The sequence below is a fragment of the Acinonyx jubatus genome, chromosome F2 (genome assembly GCF_027475565.1).
Source record: "Acinonyx jubatus isolate Ajub_Pintada_27869175 chromosome F2, VMU_Ajub_asm_v1.0, whole genome shotgun sequence".
NCBI lineage: Eukaryota > Metazoa > Chordata > Mammalia > Carnivora > Felidae > Acinonyx > Acinonyx jubatus.
This window is the reverse complement of record NC_069394.1, coordinates 51,552,826-51,560,422: the sequence shown is the minus strand read 5'-3', so window position 1 is coordinate 51,560,422 and position 7,597 is coordinate 51,552,826. Positions and strand designations below refer to the sequence as shown.

At 36.6% G+C, this 7,597-nt stretch overlaps 1 pseudogene; it reads right to left on the bottom strand.

Moving 5' to 3' along the window:
• Window positions 1-1,473: 1,473 nt before the first annotated feature.
• On the bottom strand, window positions 1,474-2,221 carry LOC106982496 (cleavage and polyadenylation specificity factor subunit 5-like; annotated as a pseudogene).
• Window positions 2,222-7,597: the final 5,376 nt, after the last annotated feature.

Genomic DNA, 7,597 nt, shown 5'->3' with positions numbered 1-7,597 from the left:
TTCTTCTTTTTCCATAATTTTATCTTCTAGTTTACCTATTCTCTCCTCTGCCTCTTCAATCCGAGGTGGTCATCTCCATTTTATTTTGCACCTGATTTATAGCAATTTTTAGCTCCTCCTGGCTGTTTCTTAGTCCTTTGATCTCTGTAGCAATAGATTCTCTGGTGTCCTTTATACTGTTTTCAAGCCCAGCGATTAATTTTGTGAGTATTCTAAATTCACTCTGTTATATTGTTTAAATCGTTTTTGATCAATTCGTTAGCTGTTGTTATGTCCTGGAGGTTTTTTCGAGGGGAATTCTTGTGTTTCGTCATTTTGGATCGTCCCTGGAGTGGTGCGGAACTGCAGGGCACTTCCCCTGTGCTGTCTTGAATAACTTGCATTGGTCGGCGGGGCCACAGTCAGACCCGATGTGGGCCACAATCAGACTGGTGTGTACCTTCTCTTCCCCTCTCCTAGGGGCGGGATTCACTGTGGGGTGTTGTGGCCCGTCTTGGCTACTTGCACACTGCCAGGCTTGTGGTGCTGGGTATCAGGCGTATTAGCTGGTGTGGATTGGCAAGGTCCACGGGGTCGGGAGGGGTAGCCTCAGCTCACTTTTCCTTCGGAGATCCGCTTAGAGAGGGGCCCTGCAGCACCAGGAGGGAGTCAGACCTGCTGGAGGGACAGATCTGCAGAAGCACAGCGTTGGGTGTTTGCGTGGTGCAAGCAAGTTCCCTGACAGGAACTGGTTCCCTTTGGGATTTTGGCTGGGGGATGGGCGAGGGAGATGGCGCTGGCGAGCGCCTTTGTTCCCCGCCAAGCGGTGCTCTATTGTCGGGGCTCAACAACTCTCCCTCCAGTTGTCCTCCAGCCTTCCTGCTCTCTGAGCAGAGCTGTTAGCTTATAACCTTCCAGATGTTAAGTCCCGCTTTCTGTCGGAACACACTCTGTCCGGCCCCTCTGCTTTTGCAAGCCAGACTCGGGGGCTCTGTTTTGCTGGTGGGCCGCCTGTCCGTCCCGGCCCCCTCCCGCCAGTCTGTGTAGCCCGCACCGCCTCTCCGCCCTTCCTACCCTCTTCTGTGGACCTCTCGTCTATGCTTGGCTCTGGAGAATCCATTCTGCTAGTCTTCTGGCGATATTCTGGGTTATTTAGGCAGGTATGGGTGGAATCTAAGTGATCCGCAGGACGCGGTGAGCCCAGCGTCCTCCTACGCCGCCATATTCCCACTATATGTCTATGGTTTTAAAGAATTTTTACAAATTTAATGTGAAATAAAAAAAATACAAATAGGAAGAAGTCCATGTTCTTTAATTATGTACAAAAAAGTATGAGAAGAACCAAAAGTAAATTAAACATTATCACATTTGTTTTCACCATTCTCTAGTTCTTCATATTAACTTCACTATTCAAATGACAGAAAGTAGGTAGCAATTTAGGGATTGGGAAAGAGATAAAAAAAAAAACCAACAACTTTTTCTACCATGTTTTTTCTATACCTTATAGCTGTGCTCATAGAGACAACTTCTTTTACTTTTACACTGTGTGGAAATCCAATTGTATATAAAATTGAACCTGCTCAGAAATGGAGGGAGACTAGAAATGATGGGTCCATAACCTAGAGTACTGTTGTACAGTTTAAACAATGGTGCAGCTACCAGCTTGTAATTTTTAGGGACTGCAAACAAGGCTTTCTCTTGAAGTTGAACCAGAACAGCTCCATCACATTCCTTAAGTTTTCTAATATGTGGAAGAATATATGAATACTAAGGACGTGCAGTATTTTGCCTCCACCCGTTACCAGTGCAGTCATCAATGACCCCATCTTGCAGGACTACATTTTGATAACCCGGCATCCTTTTCATTAAGCATTTGAGTTCTTCAACTTCATCTTCTCCTGGGTTAAGTTCACCACCAGGTAACGTGAAGAAAGTTGTTGCCAGCTGTAGCAGGAACACGTGCAGTAGCAGGTGCTCGTGTACAATCAGGGCCCCTTCTATAGTCCTTCTCATTAAATTTTATCAGATTCCTCCCTCATGTGCTGAAATGTGGCTGCGACGGAGCTGGCCTTCTCATACAGGGACTCCTTTGTACCAAAAATACAATTGATAAGAGGGTACATGTTGATGGTGAACTCCAGGGTGAGGGGCTTGGTCTGTTGGATGGACTTGTTGCCAAACTTGTTGATCCCACCCCCCTATGCCAGCCAATTTGTGAACATTTGGGTGGCACCATGGACATGCTGGTGAACTCCAGCACTGGCAGGGAGAGGATATGGGGCAGGCAGGAAGGTTTTCCTGTGCCAGCAGCGGTTATTTGCATCCTCCTCAGCAGATGCTGCCGACCATTAGCATGAGAACACAAGAGGAGACTTTGTCTGCCTTAAGGGAGTATAATTTTTCTTGTTGTTGATTTTTCTCAAACTCATAAAATAGCTTCCAGGAAAACCCATGATCTAAAAACCCTGCTTTACATCACACAGAAAGAGAAAGTATCTCCCAGAAACACTTGAAGCTTGGGAAGTTATGTTTCAGTATGTCCAAATACGTTTTATATCTCTCCTTTGCTTGAAATGCACTTCTTACATCAATCACCCTAAACTAAGCCAGCTAGGGACTAATCCTGAAGTTGGTGCTGATGTCTACTTTTCTGAAGTATATGAGCTTTGGAAGAGTGGTAAATACAGAATTTACAATCAGGATAAAACAATAGAAAAGAAGTGTAAATGGACGTGGAGAATGGAAAGAGCAAACATTTTCATAAACTAGAACAACTGTGTACCTTGATACAAAACAATTTAGTCATTTATGAGCAATTATAATTTTCATAAAACTTTGACTAATCTTTAAAAAATTTAGTTTTGCTAAGGGCTCCTGAGCGGCTCAGTCTGTTAAGCATCCAACTTCGGCTCAGGTCGTGATCTCATGGCTTATGAGTTTGAGCCCCATGTCTGGCTCTGTGCTGACAGCTCAGAGCCTGGAGCCTGCTCTGGATTCTGTGTCTCCCTATCTCTCCTACCTCCTCCTCTCATGCTCTCTTTCTCTCTCTTGCTTAAAAATGAATAAAAATTAGAAAAAATACTTTGTTAATATTTTCACTACCATTATTAGTTATTAAAAATGAAATGTATGCTGTATCAGGTTAAATAATTTTGAGATTCGTAGAGGTTATAGTTTTGCGCCTTAATTGTCTTACTGCCATATGTGTGCTTATGTAAACATGTTTCATAATATAAACAAATTTTGTGAGAACAGTTTATTAACAGACTTTCATAATTTCACAAAGTAAACATCCTTCTGTAGCATTCTTTTGTTTTCATGAAATGATATTTTGTGAACTTTTCTCCATTGTCAATGCATAGGGATTTAAGTCATTAATTTAAAAAAATGTATAATTATCTTTTTTTTGCCTCAAGGGCTGGAATTATACATTTTAGCAGGAGCATGTGCTAAAAGAAAATAGATTTTTGTGTTTTGTTTTTTTTTAAGTTGACAGTAGGGGAAGGGGCAAAGAATAATGATCACCCTTTATAGATTCCAAGAAATTAGTAAATCCCCAAACCCAGGAAGTGCCTATCAATTACCGCAATTGCAGATGATTAACAAAAGCCCACGTGGAACTTGCTTCATGCTTCACATCTGTTCAGCTATTTATCTCTAACAGCAGAGAATAATGGTTTCCTTTTTCTCTTTTCCTTTAAATATTACACAAGTGCTTTCATTGTGGAATATAAATGAGAACTCTGTTCCTGGAGATATAATTGAAAGTTGACAAGGTTGGAGAAAAAAATAAGTATCACTAGAGAGTAAACAGTTCAATATGCTCCATATATTAGTAGCGTAGTTTATCCACCCATTCCTGTTCTGATGGACATTCAGATTACCTATTGTTCTTTGTTAAATTAACAGGATACTCAAAATAAGCATTAATTTATATACCATTAATTTAATTGGGCCAAATGATGTTTCTTTTCTACTCCAACATGTATTTCACAAAACACAGAGATTTAAATAGACATGCTATTAAGTGAACCTTACTGTGTAGTAGAATTAGTTATTACTTTTTGAATTACCTTCTGTAAACTGAAATAAATTAGCACATATGAAAACTCTGTGCTGCAATGCTATATTTATTTGACAAGAAGTTGTATTTTTTCCAAAGAAACACTTAAAAATTTTAAAAGTATGTATAGAAATATTCAAGAGAGTGCATATTCCTTTATTTTGTAATATCAGAATAATTGAATATTCTGTTATAATAAACTGAATCTGGCTAATCACTTGTAGCCTTCATTTTTTGCAACAGCTCAGGAGTCTGTCTATTCCTTTGATCAATGTAAATTGTCACATTTCTTGTTATCATGGGTCTACCTCTAGGAGACTATTGTGTTTACATAGTCTCATCAAATTTCCTACATTAAATTTTCCAGAAACTCATGCAAAAGATTCTGTTATTGTACAAAGTAAACGGCATTCTGATTGCAAAAAATAAGGACTTTAATGTCAAAATATGGAGACACTTTTTTCCCGCTGGGTTTCAGAGGACTGACCACCCTAGGGAGCATGCAGGTTGCTATTATTTATAGAGAGAGGAAGTAACAGTAGTACAATGCTGACTAGGAAATAAAAACAAAACACATAATCTTTCTAAATAAATAATGATTCTAAACTAGTGAAAAGTTCCACAAATCAAATGAACCTTGGAAAGTTGTTTGTTGTTGTTTGTTTGTTTATGCTATGCTTATTTTTAGATATGAGTGTTTTGACACCTGTCTCAAACTTTAAAATGATACCATCTGGCAAAAGAAATGAAAGTGCGTCCCCTGGTGTATTTGCACTTTTATTAAGCAAAATAGTGTAAAAGTGTTCATTCTCTTATTTGAAAACAACAATAACTTTGGTAACAATAAAATAGTTTTGAAAATTCTACACATTCTTCAATTGTAAACATTTTATGTTCATAGTTTACTGAAATCACCAGAGGGTAATATTCTAGGAGTATTGTATTGTTGAAAGAGTGTGGGATATAGACTTGAGACCTGACTTTGCATTCTGGTTCTCCCATTCACAAGTTATGAATTTATCATTAAACTTTTATAATCTTTATTTTGTCACTTCTGAAATGTGAGTAATAATACCGATGCAAAGTGCTGTGGAAATGAAATGAGATATTATTAGCGAAAAAAATGCGTATGGACTATAATGGACCAAGTCATTTATCATGCCCTAAAAATGTTTCATAAAATTCATACTACTTTATTTACGATATTCTAAATTCAAAACAACATATCTATCTATCTATCTATCTATCTAAGTTATCCTACACCCAACATGAGACTTGAACTCATGACCCCAAGATCAAGAGTCTCATGCTCTTCCAATGAGCCAGCCAGGTGCCCCTCAAAACAACTTTTAGAACAATATGCTAAAGGGGCATGTGGATATCTCGATGACTCAGTCAGTTAAGTGTCTGACTCTTAATTTTGGCTCAGGTCATGATCTTGTATTTCATGAGATTGATCATGGAGCCTGCTTGAGGTTCTCTCTCTCTCTTTCTCTCTGTCTCTGTCTCTGTCTCTGTCCCTCCCCCTCCTTTCTCTCTCTCAAAATAAATAAATAAACTTAAAATAAGAACAAGATGCTAAAAGTGATGGTATAAAATACACACAAGCATGCACACACTCATGCTCACACAGACACACACACACACACACACACACACACACACACACACACATGCTGGAATATTACTCAGCCATAAAAAAGAACAAAATCTTATTTGCATCATCATAGATGGATCTAGAGGATATAATGCTAAGTGAGATAAATTAGAGAAATAAAAATACCATATGACCTTACTCATATACAGAATTTAAGAAACAACAAGCGAACAAAGAAAAAATGAGATTAGAAAAAAAAGACTGAAATATAGAGAATAAATTGGTGGTTGTGTTGCCAGAAGGTGCGTAGGAGGGATGGATGAAAAAGGTGAAGGGGATTAAGACCACATTTGTGATGAGCACTGAGTAATGTATAGAATTGTTGAATCATTGTATTATATATCTGAAATTAATATAACACTATATATTAATTATCCTTGAATAAAAAATATTTATTCAGATTGACTAGGAAAAAAGGTAAATGACTCAAATTACTAAAATCAGAAAAGACAGGAACATTTTACTGAATTTAAAGGCATAGAAAGGATTGTAGGAAAATACTATGAGCAACTATATGCCAACAAATTGGAGAAGCTAGAGTAAATGGTTCAATTCTGATAAATACACAAACTCCAAAACTGTCTCAAAAAGATAAAGGTAATCATAATAGATCTCTAACAAGTAAGCAGATTGAATCAATAATTAAAAATTCAAAGAAATACCTCCCAACAAAGAAAAGCAGACAACTGCTGGTGAATTAATCACTAGTAGATTTATACCAATTCTTCATAAACTCTTCTAAAATGAAGAGAGATTAATACTTCCTAACTTATTTTATGAGGTTAGTATTACCCTAAAAACAAAGCCATATAAAGGTGCTACAAGAAAAGAAAATTACACCAATATCCCTTGTCTATGATATTGATGCAAAAATTTTCAACAAAGTACTACTAATGTGATTTCAGCAGTATATTAAATGGACTATAAAGATGACCAAGTGGGCTTTACACAAAGAAAGCAAGGATGGTTCAACATATAAAAATCTGTCTATGTATTATACTACATTAATGTAATAAAGGAAAAATGCCTGCATGATAACTTTAAATGATGCATAAAAGTATAATTTGTCACATCCATCATGATAAAAACACTCAAAAATGTTTAGAAGAAATCTTTCTCTACATGGTAGAGGTCCACAACTAACCTCATACATAATGGTAAATGACTAAAAGCTTTTACTCTAAGGAACAAGACAAGGATATCTGCTTTCACCACTGTTATCTGACATAATTATCTGATGTTCTTGCCAGAGTAATTAGGCAAGAAATGTAAAGAAAAGGCATACAAATTGAAAAGAATAAGTAAAATTATTTCTGTTCATAGATGACATGATCTTGTATGTAGAACACTTGAATCCACAAAATATTTCTACATCGAATTTTAAAATTCAGGAAATTTGATAGATGGAAAATGAACTTGCAAAAATGATCTGTATTTCTTATATTAGCAACACACAATCTGAAAAGGAAATGGAGTAAACAATTTCATTTTCAATAATATCAAAAAGAATATACTATTAGGAATAAATGTAACCAATGAGGTACAAGACCTGTACGTTGAAATCTATAAAACATTGATGAAAGAAATTAATGGAATAAATTTAATATTAAATATATGCAAGACTTAATATTGTTAAGATGACACCATGAAAATACAGAATCAATGCAATTCCTGTCAAAATGTCAGAGATGTTTTGCATTAAGATAGACAAACCCTTATAAATTTAATATGGAATTTTAAGGGACCTTGAGTAGTCAAACCAATCTTGAAAAAAAAATAACAAAGTTAAGCTCATACTTCACAATTTCCAACTTACAAAGGTATAATAATCAAAATCATGTGGTAAGGATATCCATATGCACCACTGGAGTAAAATTGACACCACAGAAATATATATA